Source organism: Mustela nivalis, assembly GCF_964662115.1.
Source record: "Mustela nivalis genome assembly, chromosome: 7".
NCBI classification, from domain to species: domain Eukaryota; kingdom Metazoa; phylum Chordata; class Mammalia; order Carnivora; family Mustelidae; genus Mustela; species Mustela nivalis.
The window spans coordinates 62543307-62566343 of NC_139026.1; the positions used below are offsets into that span (position 1 = coordinate 62543307).

Genomic DNA, 23037 nt, shown 5'->3' on the forward strand with positions numbered 1-23037 from the left:
CTTACACTGCCGAGGCTCAAACTACACAGCCAGCTCAGTGTGCTCTGAACACTGTTTTGGTTTTCTTGTGATTTTTGTAATGATTTTCTTTCTGCCTACAGTCTTTCCTCTTGCCCATCTGTGGCAAAACCCAATCCATCCATGGGGAGAGCCAACTAACTCCAATGCCACACCTTTATAAAGTCTCCTGATTTCACCAGTCAATCCTCATCTCTGTCCCAGCTGCAAATGATCATTCTCTACTCTGAATTCCCAAGACACTTTATTTTTACATTACTATTGATAACTTTCTACTTGGTGTTACAGCTATGCTTTGCCCCTTGTATTAGAATACAAGCTCCTTAAGGGCAGGGGCCATATTTCTTTTTTTTTTTTTTTTCTCTCTCTCTCTCTCTAGTTCCCTTTATCTTCTTATTGAAGTACAATTAACACATAGTGTTGTTATATTACTCTCAGGTGAAGTATATAATGATGTAACAATTCCACACATCTCAGGGCTCATCAAGGTATGTACTCTTAATTTCCTTTATCTATTTCACCCATCCCCCAAACATTTCCCTTTGACAACCACCAGGCTGTTCTTTGTATTTAAGTGTCTGTTTTCTTTTTTGTCTCTTTGTTTGTCTTATTACTTAAGTTCTACATATCAGTGAAATCATATCATGTTTGTCTTTCTCTGACTGACTTATTTCACTTATCATTACACCCTTTAGGTCCACCCATGTTGTTATAAATGGCAAGATCATTTTTTTCAATATTCCACTCTGTCTGTGTGTGTGTGTGTGTGAGTGATAAATCTTTAATCCATTTCTCTGTTGACAGGCACTTGTGTTGCTTCCATACCCTGGTTATTGTATATAATGCTACAATAAATATAAGGGTACATATGTTTTTGAGTTAGTATAAATAAGAATCTTTTGCACAGCAAAGAAATCATCAATAAAACAACAATCAACCTACTCAATGAGAGAAAGTATTTGCAAATAATATATCCAATAAGGGGTTAATATCCAAAATATATAAAATGAGCTTATATAACTCAACACCAAAAATATTCATTTAAAAATGAGCAAAGACCAACAGACACATGAAAAGATGCTCAGCATCACTACTCATCAGGGAAATGCAAATTAAAACTACAAAGATGTATCACTTTACACTTGTCAGAGGGCTAAAATTTTAAAAAAGACAAGAAATAACAAGTGTTGATGAGTATGGAGGAAAAAGCAACCTCATGTGCTGTTGTGTAGCAATGTAAATTGGTACAGCCACTGTGGAAAATAGTGTGCATGTTCCTAAGAAATTAAAAATAGAATTACCATATGATCAAGCAATTCCTCTACTGGGTATTTACCTAAAGAAAACAAACACACTGTTTCTAGTTTCTTTTAATAGTAATTCTTTTTGAAGACACAACTGAAAGTAGACAAGTTAAAAAAAAAAAAAAGGGAGAAAGAGCAAAGATATATCATTCACTCCACAATAAAATGTTCCCCTACCAACACCCCATGGAGGCCTAGTTTCCACATGCTCAGGAGTACTCCAAATTATTGTGTAGGGAGAACAGGCTGCATTCAGGTATGATTATGTCAAACCAAATGTGTACTGGTTTTGTCCCTAACTTAAGAGGAGTTGGTCATTCTAAAGTCCTGTAGGATATGTTGGATCCTATAGCCAAAGTAGATAGCAAACCAATCAGCTTCCAGACACCAAAATAGCCCAGGTGATAGCTGTCATCTGCATCATAAGGCAAATATTCACATGGTGCTCAGGAGTGGGAGGAGAAGAAGAGCAGGGACCTTCAAGGGAAAGGCAGTGCAACTCTGTGGCTATTTCCAGATGACCCCAGTGATCCCAGTGAAGAGCACGAGGAACAGCACAACCATTGTGATCCACAGAGTCTGCAAAAAGCAGACGTGGCCACTGTGCCAGCACCAGGCAAAGAAGAGTCCGCAGCAAAGCAAGCAATAAGGAGCAAACATAGACAACGCGGCCAGAGAGTAGAGTAGGGGTGGGGCTGACTGGAAAACCTAGTCTCCTTAGAGCCAGCTACTCTGCTGCAGGTACAGTTTCTCCCTGCACCTGCACTTCATTCCCCGCATTCTTCATCTCAGGCTGATACCTGAGGATGAGAACAAAAAGAGCCACCTGGGACTAAACTAAGAGGGACCCAATCGACCTGAAGTTCACAAGATCGGTGAGTCCAAAGAAGAACGCCATGATTGGTGCAATAATGCCCAAGATCACAGAGGCCACAATGGAACCATAAGTGCCAGTTTGGATCCTGGCAAGGACAGGGAACAGGAGACATCCTTTGCCATCACATGTATCAACTGACCTATGGGGAGCATAAAGTCCAAAAGGCTGGCAGAAAAACTAAAGACAAATCCAAAAGCTACAATATAATAGACAGGGGCCCAACCAATGTGGAGAAATGCCTCAGACAAGATGCTCCCAGGTTGAAGCTGGTAGTAAGGAACCATGAGTGTCAGTGCTGCAGAGACACCAAAATACATCAAAACACAGATGAACAGTAAAACCACAATGCCCATGGGATGGAATGCTTGGGATTCTGGGCTTCCTCAACTTTGGTAAGAATAGTGTGGGGGGCACCTGGGTGGCTCAGTGGGTTAAAGCCTCTGCCTTCAGCTCAGGTCATGATCCCAGGGTCTTGGGATCAAGCCCCGCATAGGGCTCTCTGCTCAGCAAGGAGCCTGCTTACCCCCCCCACCCCCGCCCCAACTGCTTCTCTGTCTACTTGTAATCTCTGTCTGTCAAATAAATAAAAATAAAATCTTTTAAAAAAAAAAAAAAAGAATATTGTGGGAACCAGTAAGTGCATAGAAACAGGTAGCTGCACCCTGGAAAGTCCCCTCAAAGCCAAAGGCAACAATCCTCCTGAGCCCAAAGGGTCCAAGCCAGAGGTGTCCTTGAGTCCAGTGTGTATGAACTCCTCTTCTGTGAGCTTCCAGTTGTGCAGGTCCCACTTAGTGAAGCCAAAGATGATGACAAAACTGAGAACCAAAATTTCACCAATGTGACCACTTTGGTAACCATGAAAAGCTGACCATTGCGCAGAGCCTGCAACTCCATGAGCAACAACACCTAGCCTCGTGCCTAGAAGGGGTTAACCCAATAGAGCAACAGTTCTTGGGAACCTCTTCAACCGAGGACCTTCACAGGTGGCGAGCTGGAGTGCCACCGTGTTTCCCTGGTGATTGTTATGAGAACATTGTAAGGTTTGGCTTGTTGCCATTGCAGCTGCTGTCTCAAGACTAAGCTAATAAGGCTCCTGTGTTTTGAGAATATTGAGTTATGCCTAAGTGTCCAAACCACGAAGGTCAAGGCTGTCTGATATCTCTGCATGGCCAGCTACTGTCAGGCCAAAATAGAAACTAGATGTACAGAAGGCGATTCTCTTACTGTGTGGTATAAATCAGAGCTCTGCAAAATAAACTTTGGCACTTGCTTGACACGTTCGCCTGTGTCCCTCCTGTTCCCCACATTCCCTTTCTTCGTTCTCCTATCCTTCAACCCTGTTCCCTCTTGTCGCACCGGCCGCAACAGCTCTCCCCTAAGGAAACCTAGATAATCTGCAAGGACTTCAGGAACGTGCACTAAGACGCTCTCATGCAGGGTCTGAGAGATCCGGTTCCCAAGCAGACTGGTGAAAGCCAAGGTCCAGGCTCGGGTCATCAAGGGAGAGGATGAGGTTCCAGCCAGTGATGAAAGTCCAGATTTCACCCAGTGTGACATAGGCGTAGAGATATGCCGAGCCAGGATGGGGAATCCGGGCACTAAACTCTGCATAGTATGCATATACCAGATAAAATATGTTGCAGTACAACACAGAAGATGGGCCGGCCACCAAAAAACAGATCACAATGGATGTTCCTGCTTGATTGCCGGCCACCTCACCAGCCAGGATATACACACCCACACCCACTGTGAGGGCCACACCCAGGGCCACTAAAGCCAGAGTGCTCAGGCTTCTGTTGGGGGCAGTCTCAGGTACCAGCTGCTCCAGTGTATGTCCGTATACCATCTTTTGAACAAATCTACGAAGTGCCTGGCACAGCATTCTAGCTGGAATTGAAGAGAATTCCAGGATCAGAGGAGCTGTAACAAGCCCAGGTTGCCCAGAGGCTCAGATTGTGTTCAGTGAGGCTAAGTTAAGCCAAGCTGGGTTAGGGCCACTGATTTCCCTTGCTCAGGCTTCAAATCTACTGCAACATATTTTATCTGGTATATGCTATCTCTCCATAAGGCCTAAATAAATAAGAAATGTTTAGCGAAAAATGGTGTTTAACCCACCGACCAAAATTCAGATGTCTCACGTCACCTGTGGCATCACAAATATCACAGAAATTGACATCAAGCGACACCCTACAAAAATCAACCCTGCTTTCCTCCCAGAAAAAGGGCTAAGTACCTCCCAACATTCTCCCTTTTTTGCATACCATATGACATAATCCTATTTGAGTTCCTCTAAGTCATGTATTAATGTAGCTGTAAAACCCAACAGGACGTGAATGTATTGTGTTACAGTTCTCATGTGGGATGTTTGCTTGGTGCTGGAGTGTGATTTATGACACATAAATTCATGGACCAGAAGGCCACTTTGCAGTAGTACAATCATTTTTTAAATATTACCTGAGTTTAAAATACAAATATTGATCCCTAGTCTTACAACCCTTAGCCCTAAATTCACCTAAGGTCAGATGGCAGTTTAGCCCACTTTCTCTTCATTTTGCATGATCTATTCAGCTGTACTGTTGGCAAGGTATGTACTGTCTACTCCTTCCCTTTACTCACTGGGCCAAAAGGGGTGCTATGAACAAAGAAGAGGGAGAAAAAAGGAGAGGACAAGACTGTCTAGGAAGGAAAGATTGGAGAAATGGGGGCAGCAGCCAACTCAGGATCCAGGGCTGAGAAGGGAGAGGAGAAAGGAAAGGTTTATAAATTCTCACATTTAATAAACTTCGCCCAAAGTATCCAGATAAAAATTAACAACAGTTTTTATATCCATAGCTATGAGAGTGTGATGGGTAGGAAGAAAAGAAATAAGTCACCTAACACAGTGGCTGATGACCTAAACAGTTCCTCCTGTCTCCTCCCTCTCTGGGTCCCAGGAGAGAAGGTTAACACACTTCTGCAGACAGTCTCCTCACTGGCCACACTGTGCTCCATACACACCCTGAACCATCTGGGATGTCAGCTGATAGGGGCCTGGAGACCCTGTTTGACACTGTGAACTTGTATTAAAACCCTCACTTTTAACTCCCTAATAATTTTTCACAAGGAGTTATTTTTAACTCACTCAAACCATAGACTGAATGTGTTTTCTTAATGAAGGAACACCACATGTGGTTCCCTCTCCCATCTCCTCCCCTCCTACTATTCAAACAGCCCCCTCCTCAACAGGAGCAAGGATTTGGATGAACATTTCACAGCAATGCCCTGGAATGAGTAGTGGAGATCAGAGAACAAAGTCATGAAGCCCCCACTCTCCTCCCTACTCAGGCTTTGGTTTTGAGAGAATTTGAAGAAGTGTTGTCAGAAGTTTTTCAACACGGAAAGATTAAGTCAAAATTGAGACATCTTCTCTATAGATGTTCAAAGGGAATCCCTGGGTTATGGGCCAGACCTTCTATCTACAAATCCATCTTAATTCCTTATTTGCCACAAACCAGTCCCAGTGTAATGATTTACCAACAGCCACATGAGACAGATAAGGGGGGGGGGAGGTCAAATTTTAACTCAAGGAATCTTTTTATCCTGCATTGACCATGAGCCAAGAAGGGTATTCCTCAATCAGAAATGAACAGTCAAGGCAAGTGCATGTCAAATTCCCAGGTGTCTTCCTAGTGGATGGAAGAGAAGAGTAGTTAGGGCCACATTTTCCAGTATTTGCAAGGCTAACAAGTCAGCCTGCGAAGATTTCATGGAAAGGGTATAATTATCCTATTTTGACACTGTGTATAACTCTTTCCCAGGAAAACATTAGTTCAAGCGATAGCTTCAGGCTGGGCTATGAGCCAATGAATAGAGCCTCTTTTAGGCCTTCCTTCCCTGCCACCACCAAGAACACAAACTCCACCACACCTTGAACTAATAAATACATCTTTCCCAGGGAGAAAGATCGAGGTAAATATATGCTACAGGTATTGATTGATACAGATGTAGATATGAATATGAAATATTAATAATAATTACTATCAATAATTCGCAGTCTTGGTCTGTGCGGAAAAGGCCAGTAGAGATAAACCACTGCAGTAGTAAAATGTGTGTGACTTCTCTCCTGGGGAAAGAGAAGGGAATCTCAGTTTCCCTGAAAAGTTGGAAAGAAAGCTGAAATAACTAAATTCAACTCATACTAAGGAAAATAAATACCCCAACTTCTCTCTCAGGAGTCTTCTGAGTATATCAACAAATGGATCACTTACCAGGCATACTACCACTTGTGATCTTACTTTCTACTGTTTGCATGTTACTTGGAAGAAGCCTTGGTCTCTCTTTCTAAAATAAAACCTCCTCAAGGTAGAACCTGCTTCATAGTTTCTCAATGAGGATAGAAACCCTAAATCTGAAAGTCAATATCACTAGGTGCAACCAAGACTTGAACTTGAAGGCATGGCAGCCCCCATTCCCCTGCCAAACTGCTCATTAGACCAAGAGGAAGCATAGACACCTCCTCCAACTCACCTATCTACCCTACCAACTCCAGTGCTACACTTCTCCAATTCCATCCCAGTCTGGCAGAGGCTGAATTCCAAGTCATCCTGATGCAGACTAATGCAAACCAGACCAAATGTATGTAGACCAAATCCGACCAGGCAAATGGAGACCAAAATCCACATAGATGGAGACCAAAACTATTTTGTTTCCTTCCCACAGTATCTATGGAGCCCCAGCAACTACACTATTAAAATGATGCACACACGACACTAGTAAAATGATGCCATTATTTTGGTAAGCAAGAAGACAGCCAGAGCTTCTCTAGAGGCTGTATAAACTGCATATTATCCAGTATCATTCTGGGATGGTTGTGAACAGGTTCCTCTTCTTAGTTCCTTGGGATAACTTCAGAGAACACAGAGATAAGTGCAACCTTCCTCATTCATGATTTAACACACTGACAGGTTTAGTTTCAGTCAGATTCTAGTTTTGAAAATTCTTAACATTTCTATTACACCCAAACAAGAAAATCAACCTGACAAATCAGAAATACCTGAGCTTCTGATTCTAGAGGTCTTCGGAAACTAGATGGGCTACCAGGAAGAATCAGAGTGAGAATTTATAAACAGGAATCAGAAAGAGAGCTGGGAAAGCCAGGAAGAGTGCGGTTAAAGGATTAGAACTGATGTGACAATTTGATATCAACAGTGAAAATTAATTTATTTTCTACTTCCTTGTACAATTCTCTACTTTCCTTTATTCAACTCTGAATCCCATCCACACAGAATACCTAAGAACAGTCCTCAGGAGATGGGCCCCTGGGTGGCTCAGTTGATAAAGCATCTAACTCTTGGTTTTGGCTCAGGTCATGTTCTCAGGGTCATGAGATGGAGCGCTGTGTCAAGGCCTACCCTGGGCATAGAGACTGCTTAAGATCTTCTCTCTTTCTCTCTCCTGTAGCCTCTGTCCTTTCCCCCAGTTCCCTGTGCACTCTCTCTCTCTTAAAAAAAAATAATAAATAAATAAAAAAGTCCTCAGGAGAAAGCAGTAGAAGAAAATCCATCTGCCTGTCCATCTTATTTTCTAAACTAAAACCATGATATATGACGGTCTTTGTCTAAAATGAGCACTGATCCATACCCACTTTTTCCAAGAATCTTTATTTAACAGCTTTGTTTTTTCCTCTAAACCTTCCTTTCCTTGTAAGCATAGAATCTAGAAATCCATCTAGTGGTCCCATCCATCACTATACTATGTCTCCATTTTAGACTAGTAGTCGTGAGTGGTCAGATACCACGGCTCCTTCTTTCATGCACCTTCTCTGAATACACACCCTCAGTAATATACTGCACTCAAGGTGGCTTAATCTTCAAGCAGAGGCAAGACTTCTCAGAAATGCAGAAGGTGGGGCCTACTCAGAGACCCAGGGCTGAATGCACAGGTGAGGCGCCCAAGAATCCGTGGGTCTCAAGGTAAAGCGGCACCACCACTGTCTCCACTTGATGCTGCTGACATGCCTGTAAACCCTCAACTGTGTGCTTTAAAGCCTGAGGTGGAGATGAAAGGAATAGAGAGATGGTAATGGCAGGTCCCTAAAGGGTCAGAGTCTGTACTAGCTATAGGAAGAGACACAGAACTTGGAGCAGAAAGAATTGCTCCTGATCACAGGAAGAACCTCCAGCTGAGGAGAAACCATAAATCACACTGACCCTGCCCTAACACATCTGCAGGAGGCATGGGCCAAGGGCACCAACTGAGCACCTCCTGTGTTCCAGGTGCTGTGCGGGGCAGGGGAAGAGTGGCCCAGCCAAGACTACAGAGCCAGAATTCCCAGAGGCAAAGGGGGCAGGCAGGACTGGAAGGATGGCTTTCAGGACAGAACAGAAGGGGAGGGGCATCTGGGTGTTTGATTTTTGTCTGTTCCAACAGTCCTGGGCTGTCTCCCCGCCTCAACTGGGATTTCCCCAGATGGGCACCTGCTTGAGGGCAAGAAGGGCAGATACAGGGGAGGGTCTGTCTATCCATGCAACTGGTCCCCAGAGCAATCTCTTTCCCTTTCTCCCTGTGCTACTCACTGCCTGCTGTATAGAGGGTGTGAGGCTGGGGAAAATGCCAGGTTCTCCAGACAATCAATAGGTAAGGAAGACAACTGGCCCAGGACTGGGGGAATGCAGAGGATGCAGAGGTGGGGCCAGAAGTCTCCCCTGGGGGAGGGGGACAGAATGCGGGAAACTGGCAGGTGGAGCTCACCCAGGTGATGTCACAGGAAGTGTCTGCATCTTGAGGAGGGGAGAAGGGAAAAGGAGGAGAGGCAGGGGTGTGAGGCAGAGACACGGAAAGGAGCTGAGAGAAAAAGATAAAAGAAGCAGGGAAGAGAGCTGGGAGGGAGAGCAGAGAGGGAGCAGGGGTGGGGGAGGCAGCACAGGACACAGACAGGAGGAGATGCGGGGGAGACACTGACAGGTTCACAGGGTGAGACTCAGACACTTGTGATGGGAAGAGAGACCCTCAGACTCTGGGGGAGGGATGCAGGGAGAGGGACAGCCCGAAGGGAGAGCTGAGGGCAGACCCAGTCCTGGGACATCTCAGACCACAGAATATCTGCAGTCCGACAGACAGACAAACAGGCCCAGACAGACAGATGTGCTGATGGGGTGAAGGTGAAGGAGGCCAAGCTGGAAGGAAGCAGACAGGGCTGCAGGGAGGAGGGGAAGAGCAGACAGAGAGAGAGAAGGAAGCAGGAGTGCAGCAGGAGCGGGGAGCCATGCAGGGGGAGGGCTGCATTGTTACTCCAGGTGCCTCTTCCCTCTCACCAGGCTCCTGCTGAGTCTGGGTCCCTCTCAGGAGCTGCTGCTGCTGCTGGAAGGGCCCAGAAAGCTGAGAAGTGGGGCCGCCTCCCGGTGACCACCTGGGGTCCCTGACGCCCTGCATGGGTATGGACCTCACCTCTCCTCCCCCAACAGTGCTGCCATGCTAAGAGTCCTGAGCTCAGCCCTCATTTCTCAGGGTTCATGCAGCCTGACATTCCCAGGGTAGTGGGGGCTAAGGAAAAAGAGAAACTGAGGCAGGCAGGCAAGGGAGGCTGACAAGCTCTGGAGAAGGTGCTGGGACAGTCTGGTTAGTGATCCCATGGAGGAGAGGGAGGAGAGTGGAGGTCTGGGACTGGGTCTGCATGGAGAGCTGAAGGACCACACACAGTATGATCAAAACAACATACTAGTGGCTGCCCATTAATTTGGTAGTCATCCATGACTACAAGCAGCTCCTCACTCAAGGGCCCCCACAAATGCACATATGAAGCCCAAAAGAGGATAAATTGAGGCAAAGAATAGTGATCAGTGTACATGCTTAAGTCTAGGTTTTAAGGGACCAGTGATGGAGAAATCAGCCAAGTGCAAAGACCTAAGGCTTAGCATGTGAAGCTGGACTTTGCCTCTTCCCCCAGGCATTCTTGATATTCTGCAAAGACCAGCTCCCCCAGCTCCTCTCAGGGCAGGGGAGACCCTAAGAACATTAACTCAAGCAATCTACAAGGTATTGTTCGCCCACCTCTTCCCTGCAGCAATATTTGAAGGTCCCAGAGGCCAGATGTCTGGTGACACCTAGAGCCCAAGGAGTCTCCGTAGCAGCAGGAGGGAGGGGGAGAGGGAACCTTCCAGAGAAGTTCTGAAGAGAAGAACTGGGACAAAACCATCCAGGTTCATGCCCCATTCCCACGGGTATAGAGAAGTATAATAAAGTTCTGAATTTCCAGGGCTTTCATGTAATTAAATCCAGGAGTTGATAACTGCATTTCTTCTTCAAGTTCTACAAGTTACTCTCCTTGTCCCCTGTGGACACACATCTTTTATGAAACACTAGACACTATATGTCAGGACTCCAGATGCCACCATTAGAAGGATGGGCTTAATTATAGCAAAAACAATTTAGGATACATTTTGGAAAGGATATCCTTTGAGCTATGGCTGGTCAATGCTAGAACAAGGAGCACACAGACACAAAGACACACACACACACACACACACACACACACCTATACATTCCCTCCTCATCTGCCTGCAGGGTTCACACTCCCTCCCTCAAAGTCATGCACTTTCTGAGAGATCTAACTTCTCTGATCCCCTTCTCTCCATGTTCCTGCTCATTGCTAAATGAGTATCAATATTCTTGTTCCTCAAAAACCTTCCAGAATCCTGTATCTTTCTCCGTCTTTCCTCCTGTAGTCATAATCAGTTTCTCATCATTCAAGTCATGGCGTCTGGTCCAGTTGCCCTTGAGCAACTCAGCTCACACACATTTGCTGAGGGAGTGCCCAGAGCACTGTGTCTCTCTGTCCTGCCATCAGCTTCCTCTACCCAGCTTTCAGGGAGCTCCCCTGGCCAGGGCCCTTTCCCATCTGGGCCCTCACCTTTTTCACCAGCCTCAGAGAAACCTTGATAATTTTCTAAAATTAGATCTACCCTAAAGGACAAAAATATGCCTCTGGTGAGTATGCTCAGAGCTGCACTGTATGTAACAGAGATCCTGAAACAGGGGACTCCAGAGAGGGAGATAAGGAGTCCTGCCAGCATTTGTCTCATAGGCCATCTCCCTCCACCATCCCTGCCTCCTCCTGCCTGGCTCCAGCCAATCTGTCTCCTCTGAGGCTAATGGGCTGAGCTCAGGTGCAAATTCACAGAAGCCTAGACTCATAATCCCGGTCTGCTCTAGACCCATTCTCTCCAGGATATCATACCCCTGCCGCTTTCTTTGAAAACTCCCCAACCCTGGGAGCTGAGATCGTAGATGGAGACCAAGAGGAAGAGAAATTGCTCTCTCTGCTCAATATCTTTACCTCAACCGTTTGTCTACACTGCACATCCCCAAAAGCAGAACTAAAACCTCAGACAATGGTAAAGGGGATGAAATCTCAGGAAGACTTTCCCAGCCTTAAGGAGGTCCTGAGTGCCTCCAGAAAGCAGGGCATTTGGAGGGAAAGATGAAGTTGGAGGACCACAGAATGCTTCTTGTGGTACACGCAATTTCCACCAGGGGGCGAGGATATGAAGGGAAGCTACTCAGCAGAGGCTTGCTAAGCGCTCTGCGGCCACAAGATGGCAGCAGAGAACGGCGCTCCCTGCAGAGCAAGGCCTGGGCCCTGGGCGCTGGTACTGGGCTCCCCTGGAGGGAGGGAGGGACCCATTGCCAGGGGAGCATCAAAAGACTGAAGAACCATGAGGAGATGGAGTAAAATGTATAGAACAATATCCCCAACTCTACCAAGGTCAAAATCTTCCTGAAAAGGGGAACCATCAGGCTTGAACTACTGACTAAAAAATATGTCCCAGGAGGAAGCAGTGTTGGGAAAGGGTGAACGCGTGTAAAAGCTCCAGGTACCAGTGTCAGATTCTTCTTACCCACTCCCAAGCCTTTTCTAATGTGACCCCTGATGTGCAAGAGACAGAAACTAATACTACCAACTTGTTCCGAAGGAGGCCGGTGGGAAAGTGGTCAAAGGAAGACCTTGGTATGAACTGCTTAGCTGAGGCTGCTGGGATACTGGCGGACTGCTTGCCCCTCAGAGCCTGGGCTGTCTTCAGCCGTGGAGCAGGGATCCAGGGATGACTGGGGTCAGAGGGTGGGGGCCTCTAAAGTCACTCAGGGGATATCTCCCCCCTCCCTGAAGCCCAAAAACCCTGACCCAAAGAGAACAGAGCCCAGAATTCACTGAGACTGAGGTGGGAGGTGAGAGGAAGTCTCTGTGACAGCGATTTGCCTCTCTCATTGTGTACTTCTGTCTCCATCTCCTCACATCCTGGGCCATTATTTCAGACACCGCTGTCTTCTTCTGTCTCCAAGTCTGTAGCAAGATCAAAGCTCTTAACTCTGCTTTGCTCCCAAATCCTCAGCTGGAGGAGAGGGGGCAGGGTCCGTCCTGAGAAAAGGGGAGAGCCCTGACTTACCCTCTTCTCAAGGTAACAGGGAGGATGAAAGTAGGACCAAAGAAGAAACCAATCTATTGGTTGGGTAAAAATTTCCTAATAATATGATCTATACCTGAAAGTATCATGACCTGACCTATACTAACAATAATATCCTTAATCAACATTCATAATGCACTTACTTCTACATCTCTGCACATGGCCTCTCTCCCTGCAACTGTATACTTTGCATGAAATGTATTTAACAATTCTTGGGTTCTGTGTTGGGCCCAGTGGAGAGAATGTAAAAATATACAGGGCACAGTCTCCCCACTCCAAAAGCTAAGAGTTGAGTAAGGGACAAGGAAGATACAGGGTAACTACAACAGAAAACAGTGTGTGGAGAGATAACTATGGTAGATTGACACAGAGGAGTAAAGATGGTTGAAGGAAATAAGTTGCTTCTGATGTGAGTTATCCAGGAAGGTGTATGCAAGAAGTAAATTTAAACCTGGACTGTGATGATTGTGTAGGATTTCAGTAGTCAGAGATTGGGAGTATGGAATTCCAAGGAAAAGACATAGTTACTGTGAAAGATTTCTTGACTTAGGGCATTATTTGATGCTGACCTTGTGATCATCATAAGAGTGAAATACAAGGACCAGTGAAATTCAAGGTATAAATGCAGAAGCCAGAAGCTTTCTATAGGGCAATAGGGTCAGGACCTGAGTCACAGGGTCGGTCCACTTTTTCCCTCCTTCTCTTGCAGCTGATCTTATTAAAGGTCTGTACTGTTCAAATGGAGCAGGGTAGCCATTATGCCTCCATCTATAGGTCTCTCATCTCTTCTCTCCCTCCCCTAAGTTCCTTATTGACAATAAGCGGATTTCTTAATCTCATTACTAAGAAAAGCACAAAGAATATACCACACCACTTAAGTTGGACAATTTGCGTACCTGAAGGAAAAAGAGAAAGCCCTCCTCCTTCCATCTCTATAGTCAATTTTCCTTGATCTTTAGACACTATATGTCAATAAATACCTGTATTTCCTCCTTCACTGGACAAGAGATGCCATTAAAGGTCAGATGCAAAGTTTGTCATAAAAATCCCTCATAAAACAGTCTCCCAAGTGCTGGCATTAGAAGGTAGAAGAAGGGGTTCCTGGGCTGTGTCTGCCTTCAAACCACGTGCAGGTTGTCCTGAGTCCTGTTTCCGGAGCTTTGCTTCAGGTGCTCTAAATAAGGAAACAGAGACATTCAACTCCTCGTACATCCTTACTTCTGTCAAAGCTCCTTGTTTTCTATGAAGTTCATTTCACAAGTCCCCTAATTCTCACAATCTCAACTCTACATTCCTGAGTTAATATAAATTTTAATTCTCCATTTTCTGGGATGGCTCAAATAAAAGTCCCCTTTGGAAGAAAATATATAAGTAAAATAGCTTCTTTTAGTACCTTCCATGAAGGAGTTCTAGGAGAGGGGAGGTGGTTACATGGGTGGTATACATACAAGGATGTCTGAGTATTAGGCTAGAAAGAAAAGTCATGAGGCAATTTCCTCTGGTTGCTGTGCTCTTTCTCTGTTACCTCTCCTGGCTATAACAGATTTATAGGGGCTCCAAAGCATCCCAACATCTTAGCCATGAATTTCCCAGAAAGAAAACTCATGGATGTTCCCTTGAAAGTAGATGAAAAGTTTATATCAGGATTTGGTACAAACACACAAATCAGGGCCAAGGAAGGCAGGTAGCTAAGTTCAGTACAGCTTGTTGAACTCCTTCAGGATTTGTGTATGCACACACAAACAGAGGCACACACACACACACACACACACACACACACACACAGAGAGAGAGGCACACACATCATACCTAACAACCACAGTCATATTTATAGAGGAAATATATCCCATTCCTTGGTGCTTATTTCCACTCAAATTCAATGACATATGTCCATATACCTAGCACACACACATCTTTCGATGAGATGCTTTAATCAATATAATATGCCCAGCCTTTCCCCTTTCCAAGCTCCTAATGGCAGGGTGGAGCAGAGAGAAGTTGAGAGAATGTCTGAGTACAAGCTTGTGTGTGTCACTAACTGACTCTGACCATAGGGCACAAAGAAATAGAAATTGTTTATTCATTATTCGCTATCTGTCATTAACCATTATCTTTCTATTACTTCTATGCCTTCATGTTTCAGTGATCACCTATCCCTCACTGAGTGGCTGCTCTGTGCAGAGTACAGCTTAAGGAGAGGTTACCAGCATGAACTTTGCTCAAAGCTGGTACAAGTCTTAGCTTCAGTACTCAATTGCACAAATTACTTCATTGCATTTTTCACCTCTCTGAGCCTTAGTTACAGCATTTTTAAAAAATTAACATATAATGTGTTATTTGCCCCCAGGGGTATAGGTCTGTGAATTATCAGGGTTACACATTTCACAGCACTCACCATAGCACATACCCTCCCCAATGTCTATAAGCCAGCCACCCTATCCCTACTCCCCTCATCCCCCAGAAACCCTCAGTTTGTTTTGTGAGATTAAGAGTTTCTTATGGTTTGTCTTCCTCCCAACCTATCTGGTTTCATTTTTTCCCTCCTTAGTCAACTTTTGTAAAGTGAATATAACAATATTCAACCCCTACAACTTTTGTATTAAATAGATGATCCTGTAAAGTGCTTGGAACAAAGCATAGGGCAGAGTATTCAGTAAATAGTAACTATTATTTTCATCATCACTCTGTAGGCATTGGAGATATAAAGAAATAATACATTAAAGGGATTTTTCTATTCCCTTGGAGGTTTTCAGTCTCATCAATGAGATAATATATATACATGGAGACAGGAAGAACACGAAAACCTAAAACTTTTATTTGAGCCCTAACATGCAGCTTATTCTCCTAAACCTGAGACTTGATTACAATTTTTAATTTATTTTTTATTTTTTTATAAACATACAATGAATTATTAGCCTCAGGGATATAGGTCTGTGAATTGCCAGGTTTACACACTTCACAGCACTCACCATATCACATACCCTCCCCAATGTCCATAACCCCATCACCCTCCCCCTGGACACCCTCAGTTTGTTTTGTGACATTAAGAGACTCTTATGAAAAAAAAAAAAAAAGAGAGTCTCTTATGGTTTTCTCCCTCCTGATCCCATCTTGTTTCATTTATTCTTTTCCTACCCCCTTAACCCCCCATGTTGCATCTCCACTTCCTCATATGAGGGAGATCATATGATAGTTGCCTTTCTCCAATTGACTTATTCCGCTAAGCATAATACCCTCTATTTCCATCCACATTATTACAAGTGGCAAGATTTCATTTCTTTTGATGGCTGCATAGTATTCCATTGTATATATATATATATATATATATATATATATATATATATATATATATATATATCACATCTTCTTTATCCATTCATCTGTTGATGGACATCTAGGTTCTTTCCATAGTTTGGCTATTGTGGATATTGCTGCTATAAACAGTCAGGTGTACGTGCCCCTTCAGATCAATACCTTTGTATCTTTAGGTTAAATACCCAGTAGTGCAATTGCTGGGTCATAGGGTAGCTCTATTTTCAAATTTTTGAGGAAGCTCCATGCTGTTTTCCAGAGTGGTTGCACCAGCTTTCATTCCCACCAACAGTGTAGGAGGGTTCCCCTTTCTCCTCATCCTCACCAGCATCTGTCATTTCCTGACTTGTTAATTTTAGCCATTCTGACTGGTGTGAGGTGAAATCTCACTGTGGTCTTGATTTGTATTTCCCTGATGCCGAGTGATGTGGAGCACTTTTTCATGTGTCTGTTGGCCATCTGGATGTCTTCTTTACAGAAATGTCTGTTCATGTCTTCTGCCCATTTCTTGATTGGATTATTTGTTCTTTGGGTGTTGAGTTTGCAAAGGTCTTTATAGATTTTGGATACTAGACCTTTATCTGATATGTCATTTGCAAATATCTTCTCCCATTCGGTCAGTTGTCTTTTGGTTTTGTTAACTGTAAGTCCCAATAGTTCATCTTTAACCCTTCCTTCACTAGCCTTTAGCAATGTTCCTAGGAAGAAGTTACTGTGGCTGAGGTTGAAGAGGTTGCTGTCTGTGTTCTCCTCAAGGATTTTGATGGATTCCTTTCTCACATTGAGGTTCTTCATTCATTTTGAGTCTATTTTTGTGTGTGGTGTAAGGAAATGGTCCAATTTCCTTTTTCTGCATGTGGCTGTCCAATTTTCCCAAAACCATTTGTTGAAGAGGCTTTTTTCCATTGGGCATTCTTTCCTGCTTTCTTGAAGATTAGTTGACCATAGAGTTGAGGTTCTATCTCTGGGCTCTCTATTCTATTCCATTGATATATATGTCTGTTTTTGTGCCAGTACCATACTGTCTTGATGATGACAGCTTTGTGATAGTGCTCGATGAGAATACCACCAACTTTGGCTTTCTTTTTCAATATTCCTTTGGCTCTTCTAGGTCTTTTCTGGTTTCATATAAATTTTAGGATTATTTGTTCCATTTCTTTGAAAAAAATGGAAGGGATTTTGATAGGGATTGCATTAAATGTGTACATTGCTTTAGGTAGCATAGACATTTTCACAATATTTGTTCTTCCAATTCATGAGCATGGAACATTTTTCCATTTCTTTGTGTCATCCCCAATTTCTTTCATGAGAACTTTATAGTTTTCTGAGTATAGATTCTGTGCCTCTTTGGTTAGGTTTATGCCTAAGTATCTTATGGTTTGGGGTGCAATTGTAAATGGAGCTGACTCCTTAATTTCTCTTTCTTCTGTCCTGTTGTTGGTGTAAAGAAATACAACTGATTTCTGTGCATTGATTTTATATCCTGACACTTTAATGATTTCCTGTACAAGTTGTAGCAGTTTTGGAGTAAAGTCTTTTGGGTTTTCCACATATAGTATCATGTCATATGCAAAGAATGATAGTTTGACTTCTTTGCCAATTTGGATGCCTTTAATTTCTTTTTGTTGTCTGATTGCTGAGGATAGAACTTCTAGTACTATGTTGAATAGCAGTGGTGATAATGGACATCCCTGCCATGTTCCTGACCTTAGGGGGAAAGCTCGCAGTTTTTCTCCATTGAGAATGATATTTGCTGTGGGTTTTTCATAGATGGCTTTGATGATATTGAGGTATGTGCCTTCTATCCCTACACTTTGAAGAGTTTTGATCAGGAAGGGATGCTGTACTTTGTCAAATGCTTATCAGCATCTACTGAGAGTATCATATGGTTCTTGATATTTCTTTTATTAATGTATTGTATCACATTGACTGATTTATGGGTGTTGAACCAAACTTGCAAGTGGGAATAAATTCCACTTGGTCATGGTGAATAATCCTTTTAGTGTACTGTTGGATCTTATTGGCTAGTGTTTTGGTGAGAATTTTTGCATCTATGTTCATCAAGAATTTTGGTCTATAATTCTCTTTTTGATGGGATCCTTGTCTGGTTTGGGATCAAGGTGATGCTGGTGTCATAAAATGAGTTTGGAAGTTTTCCTTCCATTTCTAATATTTGGAACAGTTTCTGGAGAATAGGAATTAATTCTTCTTTAAATGTTTGGTAGGTGGGGTGCCTGGATGGCTCAGTGGGTTAAAGCCTCTTATTTCGGCTCAGGTCATGATCTCAGAGTCCTGGGATCGAGCCCCACATCGGGCTCTCTGCTCAGCAGGGAGCCTGCTTCCTGCCTCTCCACCTACTTGTGATCTTTGTCAAATAAATAAATAAAATATTTCCAAAAAAAAAAAAAGTGTTTGGTAGAATTCCCCTGGGAAGCCGTCTGGCCCTGGGCTTTTGTTTGTTTGGAGATTTTTGATGATTGTTTCAATCTCCTTACTGGTTATGGGTCTGTTCAGGTTTCCTATTTCTTCCTGGTTCAGTTTTGGTAGTTTATAGGTCTCTAGGAATGCATCCTTTTCTTCCAGATTGTCAAATTTGTTGGCGTAGAGTTGCTCATAGTATGTTCTTATAATTGTTTGTAATTTTTGGTGTTGGTTGTGATCTCTTCTCTTTCATTCATGAATTTATTTATTTGGGTCCTTTTTCTTTTCTTTTTGATAAGTCTGACCAGGGATTATTAATCTTATTAATTCTTTCAAAGAACCAGCTCCTAGTTTCATTGATTTGTTCTATTGTTTTTTTGGTTTCTATTTCATTGATTTCTGCTCTGATCTTTATTATTTCTCTCCTCCTGCTGGGTTTAGGCTTTCTTTGTTGTTCTTTCTCCAGCTCCTTTAGGTGTAGGGTTATGTTGTGTACCTGAGACCTTTCTTGATTCTTGAGAAAGGCTTAGATCTCTATATATTTTCCTCTCAGGACTGCCTTTGCTCTGTCTTACAGATTTTGAACCACTGTGTTTTCATTATCATTTGTTTACATGAATTTTTTCAATTCTTCTTTAATTTCCTGGTTGGCCCATTCATTCTTTAAAAGGATGCTGTTCAGTCTCCATGTATTTGTGTTCTTTCCAAATTTCCCCTTATGACTGAGTTCTAGCTTCAGAGCATTGTGGTCTGAAAATATGCAGGGAATGATCCCAATCATTTGATATCAGTTGAGACCTGACTTGTGACCCAGGATGTGATCTATTCTGGAGAACGTTCCATGTGCACTAGAGAAGAATGTGTGTTCTGTTGCTTTGGGATGGAATGTTCTAAATATATATGTGATGTCCATCTGGTCCAGTGTTTCATTTAAGGCCTTTATTTCCTTGTTGATCTTTTGCTTGGATGATCTGTCCATTTCAGTGAGGGGAGTGTTAAGGTCCCCTACTATTATTGTATTATTGTCAATGTGTTTCTTTGAATTTGTTATTAACTGGTTTATATAGTTGGATGCTCGCACATTAGGGGCATAGATATTTAAAATGGTTAGATCTTCTTGTTGGACAGACCCTTTGAGTATGATATAGTGCCCTTCCTCATCTCCTATTATAGTCTTTGGCTTAAAATCTAATTGATCTAAGAATTGCCACCCCAGCTTTCTTCTGATGTCCATTAGCATGGTACATTGTTTTAGACCCTGTCACTTTAAATCTGGAGGTGTCTTCACGTCTAAAATGAGTTTCTTGTAGGCAGCATATTGATGGGTTTTGTTTTTTATCTATTCTGATACCCTGTGTCCTCTGATTGGGCATGAATTTAGTGTCATTGCATTGCCTGTAAGATGACTGTTACTGTATATTGTCTCTGTTACTTTCTGGTCTACTACTTTTAGTGTCTCTCTTTGCTTAGAGGAACCCTTTCAATATTTCCTGTAGAGCTGGTTTGGTGTTTGCAAATTCTTTCAGTTTTTGTTTGTTCTGGAAGCTTTTTATCTCTCACATCCAAGTGAGACAGCCATATCCCCCATCACCTTGCTAATCTCAGAATATTTTTCCTTATGTTCAACTCAGCCTGTTTTCCTTCAATATTGGCCTGTATTCATCACTCATTCTGATTTGGGATGAGGTACATCAACCCTCAAAAGTGTAAGAAAACTCCCAAATTCCCACCTGGTAACATTGTTCCATTGCCTATCAGCTCGTCTCTGGAATTACAAGTCTCAAATAGTTTGTTATTAACCGATTGAAAATCATCAAAGGATCTCTTAAAAAAGCATAAATTTGGGGCCCTATCAGGGTATAACCACACATGCAGTCTTCTGGCATCTTCATATAGTTTTGAAAAGATGAAAGATTCCTAATTTCCAGGACAGATACTTAAGAATGCCTATTTCAATCCCCCCAACCTCCAGAGCCTCCTGGATTAGTGTCATCACATTATCACTCATTTGATTAAGGGACAGTAAGACCATAAGTCAGGACATGACTAAGATTACCTCCCCCATTCCTTTAAGGCCATCATATGAAGAAGAGGTATGAGAATGGGCAGTAGTCCCTACAGATGCAATTCTTGTGCCAGGGGACCCCTGAAGACCAAGTAGTTTCCTGGGAGGGCACAAAAGGAATTGTCCCAAAGTGAGCAGAGTGTCAAAGCCTGCCATAGTTATCCATGTGGAAAGCCTGGAGGCAAGAGGAAGCCAATGCCCATACTTCTCCCTCTTCCCCCAAACTCAACTCCCCCAGCCTAGGCTCATCCTCTTGTATTCCTAGTTCCAAAGTTTGCAGACATTTCATAGTGCACCTCTGAGACCAGACACCTATCACTGATCACCTCAGGCCAATGCTTCTCAAACCTGAAAGAACATACAAATTACTTGGAAACCTGCTAAAATGCAGATTCTGATTCTATAGGTCTGATTTGGGGTCTAAGACTTTGCATTTCTACAAGCTCCCAAGTGACACCCATGCTACTAGAGCAAGGATCTAAATGATATAGTGGGTGCTACAACTGTCTTACAGGAAGAGTCTATCTGTCCACATCCTTCTGCTATCTATCCTCCAGATGGCAATGAGAATTAGCTCATTCCCTCCTGATTCAGGAATGTTGCTTCATGACACAATACACAACAATATAAACCTGGCTCATATTCCCTTGAAATGTGGAAAAAGAGTCTCATTCTTTCATGACTCTTAAAGGTCCATGTGCCTAAAATGACTGTCCTATTTCTCTTACAGCTCACCTTTCTCTTTTTTATTTCCCAAATTTATCCATAAGTGTCTTCTTCCAGGAAGTGTCCCTAGACTAATACCTCTTTCTCCATTTCTACTCATACTTTTTCTTCCAAAGGAATGATGCCTTAACTCCTATCCAGTTATTAATTCCCCCTATGTCAGTCCATTTTCCTCCACATTTGGGGTATGCATTCCTTTTTACCAAGATATCTTAGATGCTCTCACAAGGTTTTTGTACCAGTCCTACAAAGAAACATCCAAAGGAATGTGTAAATATATGAGAGGTTCTGCCTCCACCAGGCTTCCCCAGAGTTACCTACCCCATGTGGGGAAAATAAGAAATGCTGTGAGTAAAAAAGTAGCTTCCTAGCCTTCTATCACAGGGCAGGCCCCATATATAAATGCAACAGAAAAACACTGGCCTTTCTGTTCCAGCCATTGATTGCATCAAAAAAGATGCTTATTATGCCCACACTGGAGCCAGTCTCATGTTCAGGAAATCCCTGGAGCCAGAGAGAGCAGGTTGGGCCTTTCATCAATTTCACTACTTCTGGCCCCTTCCCATATTCCATGGAAAGACATGGAGCAGGACCAATGGAGGTCATGTCGGGTATTTTCCTGTTCCAGGTCTGCATTTTTCCTGTTGCTCTTTGAATGAACAACACTGTTCTTAATATTGTGTCAAGAGGAAGGAAAGAACTTACTCCTTGCTTGGAGTAAGACTCCATTCTGATGGAAGAGACAGGATAGTCACTAGAATTCAGGCATAGCCACACAAAGGCAGCTTTGTGTAATTGTAATAGCTTAGTACAGGTCTAGAGGCACTTCTAGATTTAGTTCTGAATGGAGAGAAATGCTGTTTGTCAAAGTAGTTTTCCAGATGGTAGTCTTTTTTTTTTTTTAAGATTTTATTCATTTATTTGACAGACAGAGGTCACAAGTAGGCAGAGAGGCAGGCAGAAAGAGAAGAGGAAGCAGGTTCCCTGCTGAGCAGAGAGCCCAATGCAGGGCTCAGGATTCTGGGCTTCTTCCACTCTTGTAATAATAATGCTAAAACAAATAAATGCATAGAAACAGATAGCTACTCCACAGAGAATCCCCCTGAACCCAAAAGGCACAAATCCTCCAGAGCCTAGAGGCCCAAGTTAGAGGTGTCATTGAATCCAGCCTTTACATAGTCCTCTTCTGTAAGCTATCATTTGTACAGGTCTCCCTTAATGAAGCCTGAGATGATGCCAAAACTGAGAGCCAAAAGTTTCACCAATGTGACCACGTTGGAAACCGGGAAAATCTACCTATTCCTCAGAGTCAGCAATTCCATTATCAACAACATAAGGCCCAAACAATGAAGCCTGGAATTTCTCCCAGGTGCTGGGAAACATTTGGTGAAATGCTCTCATGCAGGGTCTGAGAGATCTGGTTCCCAAGCAGATTGTCAAAAGCTAAGGTCCAAGCCTGAGCCACAGTGGCTGTATGAGCAACAAAGAAGTCAATGAGGTTCCAGCCAGTGATGAAAGCCCAGATTTAATCCATAGTGATACAGGTGTAGAGATATGAAGAGCCAGCATAGGGAACCTGGACACCAAACTCTGCAAAGCACAGCCCAGCCAACCTAGAAGACAAGCTGGATCCCAACAAGCAGACCACAATGGATGGCCCTGCTACATCTCTAGCCACCTCCCCAGCCAGGACAAACACACCTACTCCCACTGTGCAGCCCACACCCAGGGCCACTAAATCCAGAGTGGTCCGTCTTCTAGCAGGCACCATCTCATTCACATCTTCCTCCAGCATTCGTCTGCGTACCAGCTTTGGACCAATTCTGTGAAGTGCCTGACATGGCATTCTAGCTGGAATGAAAAGGACTCTAGGGT

General features: G+C 43.3%; 2 pseudogenes across 2 annotated transcripts in view; both read right to left on the bottom strand.

The window, feature by feature from the left end:
* Positions 1-23037, bottom strand: part of LOC309869456 (cationic amino acid transporter 3 pseudogene) — a 180784-nt pseudogene that overhangs the window by 38490 nt on the left and 119257 nt on the right. The window contains exon 3 of the transcript XR_014316492.1: positions 13619-13812. The product of XR_014316492.1 is annotated as a cationic amino acid transporter 3 pseudogene (transcript). The remainder of the gene's footprint in view (positions 1-13618; positions 13813-23037) is intronic.
* On the bottom strand, positions 1623-23008 carry LOC309870242 (cationic amino acid transporter 3 pseudogene; annotated as a pseudogene). The gene is made up of 2 exons: positions 22173-23008; positions 1623-2563 (listed from the first exon to the last, which is right to left on the bottom strand). The product of its transcript is annotated as a cationic amino acid transporter 3 pseudogene (transcript).